Raw genomic sequence first — 12,380 nt, 5'->3', positions numbered from 1 at the left:
CCGGTGATAACAGACCAACATTGCGAATGTGCTAAAAGCCACTGAACTGTATACTTTTATTTTTTAATTTATTTTTGTTCTATTATAGTTGTCCCATTTTCTCCCCATTGCTCTCCCCTGCCCCACCCATCCCCCCGCTGTACACTTTAAACTGGTTAAAATGGTAAATTTTGTATTATGTGAATTTTATCACAATAAAAAAATGCGAACATCTGCATTTTCTAATAAGTGCCGCTTGCTGCTGATCTTCTCAAAATTAATTTGAGGCCTATAGGAAGAGGAAACTGAGGCCTCAAGGTCACTCAGCTATTTGGTGGCGGAATAGGGCCCAGATTCCTTATTTCCTACCTCCTTTCCTGTGCACAGCCATATGGGGCAAAAACCAATTTTAAAGAGCATTATATTGGGTGGCTTGCGACCTACTTTAGGGAACAAAACGGTCACGATTACAAACGAGCTGTCAGCAAATGCAGAATCCTGTGGACAAATGTAGTGCAGTTCAGCATCACTAAGCAGCAGTCTGTAAGGACTGCATTTATTTGGATCACCAGCTCGGAGGGATCTTCTCTCACCGCATGGGCAGCAATTCTAAGTAAATGAGCCAGGCCCCCCAGGCTGCAGGAGGTACCTCCCAACCTATGCAACACAACTCTCTGTCCTGAAGTATCTGCAGTGAGCCCACTACCTTTTATCTTTTTGTAAGAGTTTATCCATTTATCTGTAGAGAGCAGGGAAGCGAGGGAGAAAGAAAGGGACCGAAACATTGATGGCTGTCTCTCCCACACCCTCAGCAGGACGCCTGGTGTGAGCCGAGGGGCCCTGGAATCAGACTGCCTGGGTCAGAACCTGGCCCCACCATTGATTACCATGGGATTTGGGGCAAGTGACTTAATCCTCTGTGCCTTAATTTACTTGTCTATAAAAATGGGAATAAAGATAGTACAGACCTCAGGGATTATTATAAGGATTAAATAAGAAGATGGAGGTAAAGTCCTCAGAACAGTGCCTGGGACTTAGTAAACCATAGTAAGTGTTAGCTGTTATTATTACATTTAAAAAAAAACGGATAAGCTGAGTAATTTTTTCCTTATTCCTCGTCAGCCACTCACTTTCTTATTACCTCTAAAATGGCAAGGAGCTGCCTCCTTTACTTCTGAGGGAGAGGACCAAAATAAATCCTAAAGGCAATGTGTTTTGAAAATGATAAAGCACTATACAAACATAAACTTGTTATTGCAAGCAGAGGAAATCATCTTTATCTATTCATAAAATCAAATTTTCAAGAATGTCTATTTCCCTTAATTTTGTTTGGCCTATTCAGAGTTATTGCACACACTTGAATGTGCTAAAATCACGTCTCGTTCAAAATTATCATAATTCAGACTTTTCCCTAATTCAGAGAGGCATTTTCTCAATTGATGCAAAGTGTTGTGATTTGATTTTATATCAAAAAAACACCAGTGTGGCTTTATGTTCTTGCAGAGATTTGAACAAGAATATTTCTAACATCTCTCCCAACCTCACGCTGAGGGAATCAGACAGGATTCCTCAAGTGCAGCAGACTCAGGTGAATCTGATCAGGGAAAACACTTCAAGTCCAGTAAAAATGCTGTAATTTGGGAAGAAGTGGGAAGGTTGAGAGAGCAGCTAGACAGGACTACAGAGACAGTTGTTGGATGAGGAAGAAAAAGAAAATCTGGAAGGAAATGGTGTCAACAGCAGTTATTTCCTGGGTTGGAAGATTTGGGAATAATATTAATCTTTTCCATAACAAAATATCATGGACTTGTTGGCTTAAACAACATAAATTTATTTTCTCACAGTTTCTGGGCACTGGCAAGTCCAAGATCAGGTGCCAGATGACTCAGGCTCTGGTGACAGTCCTCTTCCTGGCTTGCAGATGGCTGCTTCCTTGCTGTGTCCTAAGAGAGGGATGGGGGCGCAAGGTTCTCTTGTCCTCTTCTTATAAGTCCACCAATCACATAGGATTCAGGCCTCACCCTTCTGACCTCATTTAACCTTAATGATCTCCTAAAAGTCTTATCCCGAATATAGTCACATTAGAAGTGAGGACTTCAACATACAAATTTTGGGAACACATTCCGTCCACGGTACGTATGTATCTGCATTTTCTGCATTTCAACAGACAGCACGTGTTATTTGTACAACTTGTCTGTAAGAGACAGAAATGAAATGGAAGGAAAGGGGGAGTGCCTGGAAATATTTTGAAGGAAGATCTTACAGAGGAGTGAGCGGTGATCAAGAAGGACATTAGTCCTCCAACTTAAGCCTGCTAACAATTTTGATTGCTCCCCTTGGCCTGACCTAGAAAGTGCACATTCCTCAGCCAGCCGTTTGAGGCCATTTCAAAGATAACCTGCAGAGTGGCTTGAATTGTGGTTTCTTCCATTTAAGTTGTGGAGTTCTGGCTTTTGGCTTTGGGACTTGAAGTTCACACCCAGAGAGCAAATTCCAAGAGCTCTGTTTTTCTGATGTCCCTGCGACAGAGACCCATAATTTCTTCCCTTTACATCGTGGATAGGTTCTTGAGACTGCCAAGAAAGGACATATCATGAAAACCAATTTCACCATAGGCTGATTGATTAAAAACAAGAGTTAACTTTCTATGGCATCTCATCCACATTGTTATAAAAGGTGTTGAAGGAACCACCATTATTCCAGGAAGCTTTCAGGGAAGGATTTGCTTCCTTAACTGTCTTTAGGTGGTGGGAAACTCTCGGCCATGGGGCAGTGTGGGATGGACCCCACTTACCGCCAATGGACGCTCCTATTCCTCGACCACAGTGATTGGCTCAGGAATAAGCACATGAGCCCAGTTAGACCAATCAGATTGAGCGTCTGGATATTTGCTTGAACTGTTTCCCCCTGAAAAGGCATGAGAAAGTGCATGGCCTCAGAGCAGGAGGCCACTATCTGGAGACATTAGTGGGAAAGCTGGCTTGAAAGTGGAGCCCACATGGAGGATGTGGAGTTGAGAAATGGAGAGAAATAAATTGTACCCTGGTCCCATTGTGAGAGCACTAGATTAAGCTCGACCTAAAGGAATATTGCTAGATTGGCCTGTTTAGCCAAGGTAATATCTTCCACCCTTTTTTTTTGGCTCAAGCATATTTGGATTAGTCATTTGCCCCAGAAGGATCCTGTTTCAGAAAGACTATGAAAGTCAAACCAGCCAAGATTTTAATCATAATTAATTAAAAATACACTAGATCATAATTTAAAATCAAACATGACTGTTTCATACACTGGTCATGCTTATAGTTTTCAATTGTGAGTCATTGAACAAGATGCTATATCTCAAATAATATAGCATTCTTCTCTTAAATTTATCTTTCCTCCCTGTGAATTAGGATTTGCCCTACTTCACAAAGAAGTATTTTTTCAAGTGTTAATAATGAAATAATTAACTAGTTAAATAAAAGAGGCCATTCTACATCAAATGTTACCTGAATTAGAAGAGGTAAGAATCCAATAGGATTGAGCCAGTTGAAACAAAAAAATATTCAATGCAATGTCAAAAGAGCTCAAAACCTTTCCAACAGTGCTCAGAGGAAAAGACTTTTATTTTGGCAAAGACAGTCAGATGTGTGTTTGGGAATACCATTTGAAGTCATGATCTATAAAAAGTTACTACAAGCATCGTGACCCTAGAAGGTGTAAGGTTTTTAGAATAAGGATGGACAAAAGGTTGACATTTTAGGGAACAATTATGAAGCACATCCATGTTCTTATATGATTATAAATAGATGTGGTGGTGGAGCAGGGAGAAAAATACTACTTTTTTACCTGGCATAGTCTGAAATTGGAAAATTTTCAAAACAACTCTCCTTACCACAATCATTTGAATATTGCCATCATTGAATGTTTCCCTTGTTCATTTGCACTGACTTCATGTTTGTAATCCATTGTGTCTGTACAATTTGTCTGTAAATTTGAACGAGCGTCAGCCTGTCTGTCTTGGATTATAACTGCTAGAAGAGACAAGGTTTAGCTAATTATCTCTGTGAATCATTTAGCATGCCACAGCTCCACATGCAATTAGAGATTTAATAAATGTGTTTATTGTGACCTTTGGAAGGAGACTTAGTCTTATTTACTGCTGTCTTGATCCTGCCGGCAGTTCTCAAGGGGCTGGGGAAGGCTGACTTGATCTACTTTTCATACCCTGTTGGCCTGGAAGCAAATGCTGACTGTGATAACTGAGGCTATCACTCATGTCTGTCGGGGAATGTCTGTGTGGTGGAGTAAGACAGATATTTGGAATTTGGTCCTGAATGATGAGGGTGCATTTTATTGCTCATAAGGAGTCCCTTTTAAGACCACCTGAGTTTATGCTGGAGGTGACATATGGTGACTTAAGGGGCTGGTCACCAGAAAGACCAAATGACTAGAGGGTTGGAGTTTTTAGTCCCATCCACTAGTCTCTGGAAAGGCGAGTGGAGCTAGAGATTAAACTCTGTAAAAATTCTTGAACAAGATTTGATGGGATTCTGGGTTGGTGAACACACGCCCATGCCGGGAGGGTAGCACCGATGCTCCTGCACTCAGGACTCTTCCAGACCTCACCCTGTGTACTTCTTCATCCGGTTCTTCATCTGTATCCTTTATTATATCCTTTATAATAAACCAGTGAATGTAAATAAATGGTTTCCTGAGCGTTGTGAGCCTCTAGCAAAGTATTGGACCAGAGGAGGGGATTGTGGGGACCACAATTTATAGCCAGTTCATCACAAGTCCAGGTGACAACCTGGACTTGCACTTGGCATCTGAGGTGGGGACACTCTTGTGAGCCCTAAACCTATGGGATCTGATGCTGTCTCTGGATAGGGTGTCAGAATTGAGTTAAAATGGCAGGACACCCAGTCAGGGTCCCCTGGAAACTGGAGAGCTGCTTGGTGCTGCTGAAAGAAAGACACTCCACTCTGAAATGTCGTATTTTCACATTTCTGTAGCTGTCTGATGGGATATTATATACATTTAGCATTGTGAAATAAATATTTTACAATTTTATTCACTTTAGCGTGACACTCAAAGTTCATGGGAAACAAGGGCTTTCAAATAATGGAGAATTACAAAACTTTAATTTTGTCTTTAATAATTGTTATTGGGGATGGACTGCTTAATCCTTAAATTTCCTTAAATTTTGACATAGACAAGTTTCTCGTTACCAGCACAGGTACAGAACCTGGACAAGAACCCAGGGAGAGAGGGTGCTTCTATTTTCTGCTCTGTTCATTAACGACTTGGTACAATAACACTTACTTTTCTTTTATTTTACCTGATCCCATATGCTAATAACTTCTGTATGACATTTAACAAACATCTATGAAAGCATTTAATAATAAGGTTTTTTTAATTTATGAAAGCAGAGACCCTTGGTTTGGAGTCCCTCAAATTGTCAACTGGAAGGTTATTTGGTGTGTAGGTTTATCAGGAGTGAAAAGCAGGTCACATCAAGAGAACAACTGAAGCTAACTATGGAACAGAAGGGAAATATTATTCCAAGAAAATCTGTAAACAGTGTGTCAGGTACTATTGTTATTAAAGTTAGCAATGTTAATCCTCAACATAGCCAAATAAATTAATGCAATCACTCCAGTTTTCTACCCATTCTATCCACGTTCCATGTGTTCATTCATGCACCCCTATTTACTGAGTGCCTCTTATCTGCTAGGTTGTGAAATATATCAAGTAGGTAGACAGGGAGCTTCCAATCTATCCAGACAAGTAAACAATCATACAGTGGGGCCTTTGCTGGTGGGAGGAGGTACTGACTGAGAGAAACACAAGGGAACTTTCTGGGGTGATGGAAATGTTTTATGTCTTATTTTAGGTGGTGATTACGTGGGTGTATGTACTCACTAAAACACTGGACTTAAGCACTGGCTGGTGTGGCTCGGTGGATTGAGTGTCGGCCTATGAACCAAGGAGTCACCAGCTTGATTCCTATTGAGGGCACAGGCCTGGGTTACGGGCCAGGCCCCTTGTTGGGGGTGTGCGAGAGGTGACCAGCATCAATGTGTCTCTCCCTCTCTTCCTCTCTCTCCTCCCCTCTCTCTGAAAATAAATACATCTTTAAAAAATAATAAAGCACTGGACTTAAGATCCGTGCATTTTATGCTATCCTAATTGTACCTCAGTTTTAAAGTGGCAGCAGCCGACCCCCACCCAGAAAAAGCAGCTAGAATACAATGCGACAAATGCTAAGACAGATGAGTGTAGGGTGTAATATACACATATTCGGGCACCTGACGCAGTACTGGAGGTTCAGGGAAAGCTTCCCGGAAAAACTATACAGAGGGGGTACCTAACAGCTGATTAACGACAGCCAGGTGAAGAAGCCAGTGAAGCGCTCCTTCGTAGAGGAGTTGCATGTGCAAAAGCCCAGGGGCAGGAGAGACTGTGCCCCACGTAGGACTCTGCAAGCAGTTCAGTCTGATTAGGGCGGCGGCTCTAAGGCGAGGCCGCGGGAGATGGGGCTGGAGGGGCGAGCAGGGAACAGGCAAGGCCCTGTTCTAACGAGTTGGGATGTTATCATGGCGCCACTGGGAAGCCCCAAAGGACTTTAAAAAGGAAGAGACAAGGTCAGACTTACGTAGCGAGAAGTAATTTGTCTTCAGGGTAGAGAATGGATTGGAAGAGGGCAAGACCAAGAACAGAGAAGCAGTGAGAAGTGGCCCGAGCACGGGTCACAGCCAAGGGGTTGAAGAAGTGCCTGAAGTTGAGCAGAAAGTAGGGACAGAAATGCCTGGATATGGAAAGAGAGAAAGAGAGAGAGAAAGAAAGGAAGAAAGGAAGAAAGAGAAAGAAAGAAGTGCCTGGAGAGGGGATTTAGGGAGAAATCACAGTCAAGGATGACTCCCAGGTGTCCGGTGTGGTGCCGCATGCCAAGGCGGGCACCCAGGAAAAGGAGCCGCAGTGGAAGGGAAGTGGGTAATGAGCGGGCAGATCTGTCCCCCAGGTGAAGACGTGCGTGGTCGCAGGCTGAGGAGAACGACTTGCAGGTCTAGACTTGGGATTCCTCAGAACGACTGCGGTGTCTGGAGTCACAGCGCTGGTCCAATGTCACCAGTGCTGGAGTTGAGGAATCCTGGTCTAAAAGTTCGCATTTTTTCCCTACACAGTACATGATTCAATATTTTATATGCTGCAAAACGATCGCCACAACACGTCTAGTCAACATCCCTCACCACACAGGGTTATGTTCTTTTTCTTGTGAGAAATTTTAAGATGTACTTAGCCATTTTCAAATATGCAATCTAGTATTATTAACTATAGTCACCATGCTGCACATTACACCCCCACGACCTACGTCTTTTATAACTGCGTTTGTACCTTTGACTCCCTTCACCCATTTCACCCGCCCACCACCCCAACACCGTAAATGCAGATCTAATGTACAAGAATTAACTTGTTTTGCAAGGTCCGTCTCTTTATTAGAAGAAGAGTAATACAGGTGAGCAAAACGCGGGGCTGGGCAGCTATTCTAACTTTCATCAGTGCTTCATAAGCTTCCTAAGCCTCGGGCAAGAGCTCACTTCTGTGGCGCAGTTTCCCAAGCCATGAAAGGAAAATCTCGTCCCCTTTCGCCCACGGAAGAGGATCATGGGGGGCAGGGAACAGCCTGTAAAGCGCTCCCTCTTACTTCAGAGAAATAGAAAGTGGCCCTACGTTATTTGCTTTACTCTCTGGAAACCAGTTTAAAGTTGTGTTTCCATTTCACTTTTGGTATCAGCGTTCTCCAACCATTCAGCAATGTGTAAGGCCAAAACCAGGTAATAATCATTGTGTCCATTTTACAGACGGAGAAACTTAAGGCCAAAAAAGGGTTATATGTTCAAGTCAGTGAAATTAATTAACCAGGAGAATTCCAGAGTCCAAAACAAATGATGCTGTGGAACCACGTGTCCTGCAGCCACAGAGGCGGCGCCCTCGGCCGTACGGATTGTTGAAACCGTTTTTGCTGTAGCAGAAGTCAGGGAGCTGGGACTCCGACAAGACCTGGCCTAAGCACTCCGGTGAAGAGGTTCTTTTTCATGTCACCAGTGGGTGGATTTTAGGACCTGCCTACAACTTCGGCATTTGCAAACTCAGGTTAAATGAAGATAGTTAGAGAATCCCTTTAGTCTCTTAAGTCATGAAATTCAGGCAATGGCCACACAGGAGATGAATTACTCTGGGTAAATAGCTACATTTGTGAAGGTAACCAGCGATAAACACAACACAGCAAACCAGACCCAATTCCCAGATATTTCCTTTGGCTCATAGCTAGGCAACCCGTCATGCACTAATGCAGTAACGCAATTTCACGCAGATGGGGGTGGGTGGGTGGGTGGAGAGATACAAGTGCTGGAGAGCAGACAAGAATCATAGAAGGTAGAGAACTGTTAAAACTGGGTGATGACTACATGGGACTTCATTACACCCTTCTATTTGCTTCATGTATGTTTGAAATTTTCCAAAATAAGAAATGGCTTATTATAGCAGGTTGCTATGATTTATGATTGTTGAGTCCATTGCTGGAGTAAAATTAACTAGCTTTCTACCCTCCTGTCATTTATGAGTACACATGATGTTGAAAGAAACAGGTTATTCAGTAACTTAACTTTCAGATAATGAAAGTTTTGCTGCTTCTTGAATTTTGAAGTTTTGAAATTATTTAATTGACCTAAGCACATTGCGAATTCAATAAAATAATTTTCTGAAGGATTAAAAAAACAAAACAGAGCACATCCTGAGCCAGTAGCTGAACTGCAATAACTCATCCCTCTGTCTTGGTAATACCTTTGACTCTAAAACACAAAGTATTAGGCTGTTATGACTACATTAGGAAACAGACCACGTTTTCCTGAACCACAATTGGTACAACTAGTACGCAATTGAAAAAGGGTGTCATTATATAAAGTATAAAAGGAAAAAATTGATAACATAATGCATCTCTATTATTGAAAAAGTATGATGTGTAAGCTCAGAAACACCTTTCAGTCTTTAGGAGGTCCCAATTCCAAGCATTTGGAGATTGTGAACTCCTGTATTCTGTTTACTCCCTTATTTTTTAAATAACGTATACTTCTCATAAGGAAGAATTCACTCAAACATTTACTGGGAGCGTGCTTTATTCTAGGCCCAGAATAAGACAAGTCTTCTACAAGAATTGCCGTTTTAAAATGGTCTCCAACACTTAAATCTCTCCCCACTCTTGGCTTTTCTGTTTTACTCTTGCCGCCCTTCTGCACTAACCATTTTTTGTTGTTTTCCAGTATCTTTATTATAATCATTATTATCACAGCTTTATGAAGATAAAGCTTCACATACCATACAATTCACTCATTTAAATTGTATAATTTAATAATTTTCTGTATATTTAGAGTTGTGCAACCATCACAATCAATTTTAGGACATTTTCATCACCCCTCCGAAAGAAACCCTGTGCCCATTAGCAGTCACTCCATTGCCCCCTAGTCCCCTACACCCTAGGCAACTGCTACTTTGTCTGCCTCTATGGATTTGCCTATTCTGAACATTTCACATATATGAAATTGTGGCAGGCAGTTAGGCATGAGCAGAGCAAGGACGATGGGACAGGTACAGAACGTCACCAGGGCAGAAAGCCCCAGGTTCTCAGCAATGGGCAAAACTGGGAAAACAAGGACCTCACCTTCAGGGTAAACTTCCCTCCCCTGGCATGTTGCTAGCCATGCAGGTTAGACTCCCTTAAAGGGGGAACAAACGAGGTGGCCAGAGAATACCCCTGAAGCATTAGGCCCCCAGGACAATGAGGTTCTGACCTGCATCAAATACATCTAAGCCTCAGTTCTGTTTCAGCTCCAGGCCAAGAACAGCAGCAAATCCAGACAAAGGGCATCCAGGCTGACATCAGGACCAGCTGCATCAGCTAATGACCCCTGCCTCCACGGTGCTGACCAATCATTAGACACCGTGATCCTCAGAGGACACACCTGGGACGCTGATGACTAGCCTATTGGGAGCCTCCCCTGAGATAAACACCCTTGGGACTGAGGACCCAGTGCTGCTCACTGGAGCACTCTAGAGCCTTTCCCCATCCCCCGTCCTCAGGTGTGTTTCCCGTGCCTCTCTCTTTCCTGAGCACCAAGGGCCCTTCTTTTGCCTCTGTAACTTGTTTCCTGAGTCCATTTCTTCTAAGACTCACTTCTACTCGGTGACTTTCTAAATAACTGTTTTCTTCTATTTGAGTCTTGGCTCTGAATTCTTTCTTAGCCAGGACTCAGTTGCTTAAGTTGCTGGTCTGAGGTCTGGTCTGACTCCACCAGTCTTAACACTAGGTGCCCTCTTGCCACCAACAGAATCATAGAATATGAGACCTTTTATGAATGGCTTCACTTAGCATCATGTTTTCAAGGTTCATCCACATCGTAGCATGTATTTAGTACTTCATTGTTATTTTGGCTAAACAATATTCCATTGTATGGCTGAATCACATTTTATTTATCTGTTCATTAAATAATGGGCATTTGGGTTGTTTCCACTTCAGAGCTATTTTAATTATACTGCTATGAATAGTTACGAACAGGGGTTTGGGGGTGGATGTTAAGTTTTCATTTCTCTTGAGTTTACGCCTACAAACGGAATTGCTGGGTCAAAATGGTAACTCTCTGTTTAACATTTTGAGGAACTGCCAGACTGTTTCCCAAAGCAGCTGCACCGTTCTCAAGTCCCATCAGCAATGTATTAAAGTTCCAATTTCTCCACATTCACAGCAACATTTATTATGTCTTCTTGGTTTTAGCCATCCTAATGGGTATGAAGTAGTATCTAATTGTGGTTTTGACTTGCATTTCCCTGATGGCTAATAAAGTTGAGCTTCTTTGCATGTGCTTATTCATTAACTTTTTAAAAAACTTTATCGTTGATACTATTTCATTAACTCTTGAGGAAGACTGGCCAGCTTCCTTTCCAATTAAGAATAGGGCTTTGTACCACCAGCAAACTTTTAGTTTCTTTGTGCCTAGACCATTAGAAGAATTATCGTATTTTTTGCTCCAAAAGACACACCCCCCCCCAACTTGTCTATGTGTCTTATGGAGCAAATATTGCGTCACAGACTGTGATGTGTATTACCTGACCCGTCAAAGAATGAAACCGTTGTACGGTCATTCAAAAAATGTGGCATTAGCAGTGCCTTAGGTGGAACTGAAGATAGCATCATATATGAAAACAGCGAAGGAAATGGTATCAGTCATTGTGAGCAACTGCGCTTCATAAATCCTGACACTAGCGATGATGAGTCCTTGGGGATCCCAGAAAACTAGAAGAGCACTTGAACCTTAAAGTCGCTCCTCACTTGTTAATGACAGGGATGATGGTTCTCAATACCGCTGTTGACTGCTGTTCACTTTACACGGTTGAAATACTGTTATATTTTATTAAATATTTTAGTGCACCATTTGGTTCAGAATACTTTTTTTTCTTGTTTTCCTCCTCTAAACCCAGGTGCGTCTTATGGTCAGGGGCGTCTTCTAGTGCGAAAAATACAGGAATACTTTCTCTTCCACTTGAAGCTCGGTGACTGCTCCTACGTGGTGAATAAAAGGCTTTCTTTGCATTTTTCCAAAGAAGGAAATCCAGGGCTATACCGGATAAGAAGTTAAATTCCGTTACCCGAGTCATGCTTGAAGCTGGAAAAATAAGCTAAAAATAAAAACGAGTATCATTCCAGCCCAAGGCAGTGGCGTGTCTTTGCGCTTTCATCAGACATTACGGACACGCCAAGCCGTTACGAAGGCGCACGACAGTCTCAGGTCCCGGTGAGACGACACTCGGCATCTTCACGTCGTTCTTATCGAACTAAACGCCGGCTGAGCTGGAGGGGCGAGGAAGGCGTGCGGGAAAGCCCGGGGGGCGGAAAAGCGCCGACCCCTTTACAACGTCACTTCTTCTGTTCGGGTCCAGCCCACTCCCAGGGCCTCACCCGAACGCGGCCTTGTGCTCGACCTTGGCTGGCTTGGACATCGCTCTCCAAGAGCAGCTGGGGTTTGAGAACCGTGAGTGGAAGTGTTTTCAAAAGCCTTTTCGAAACCGCGTCGTGGCGTGCGCGGCGGCCGCTGCTCCCCGGACCCTCGAGGGAGGACATCGCCGAGTGGAGTGGGAGAGGCTCGGAAGTCTCTAGAGGAAAACCGAGGGCCTGCTCTGATGGCTGTAACAAGAGCCTTCAAACCTACCGGCGTTTTCAGATTTACGACGCCCCGTCCCGTCCTCACCGCCCCCCGAACTTGATCTAAAGCCAAACCCCTGCCTCACCGGTTCCTCAGGGAACGGCTCATGCCCGTCTCAGCGCAACGAAGAACGTAGCCGGGAGACGGCCTCCCGCCACGCCCAGC

At 43.3% G+C, this 12,380-nt stretch overlaps 1 protein-coding gene across 1 annotated transcript in view; it reads right to left on the bottom strand.

Moving 5' to 3' along the window:
• Positions 1-12,367, bottom strand: part of ANAPC5 (anaphase promoting complex subunit 5) — a 45,174-nt gene extending 32,807 nt beyond the window's left edge. Inside the window, exon 1 of the mRNA XM_090257299.1 lies at positions 12,301-12,367. The gene's annotated coding sequence lies outside the window, so the exon portion shown is untranslated. The remainder of the gene's footprint in view (positions 1-12,300) is intronic.
• Positions 12,368-12,380: the final 13 nt, after the last annotated feature.

This window comes from Furipterus horrens, unplaced genomic scaffold (genome assembly GCF_987537825.1).
Source record: "Furipterus horrens unplaced genomic scaffold, mFurHor1.1.pri manual_scaffold_11, whole genome shotgun sequence".
NCBI classification, from domain to species: Eukaryota; Metazoa; Chordata; class Mammalia; order Chiroptera; family Furipteridae; genus Furipterus; species Furipterus horrens.
The sequence above is the reverse complement of the archived record's forward strand: the minus strand, read 5'-3'. Positions and strand labels throughout refer to the sequence as shown.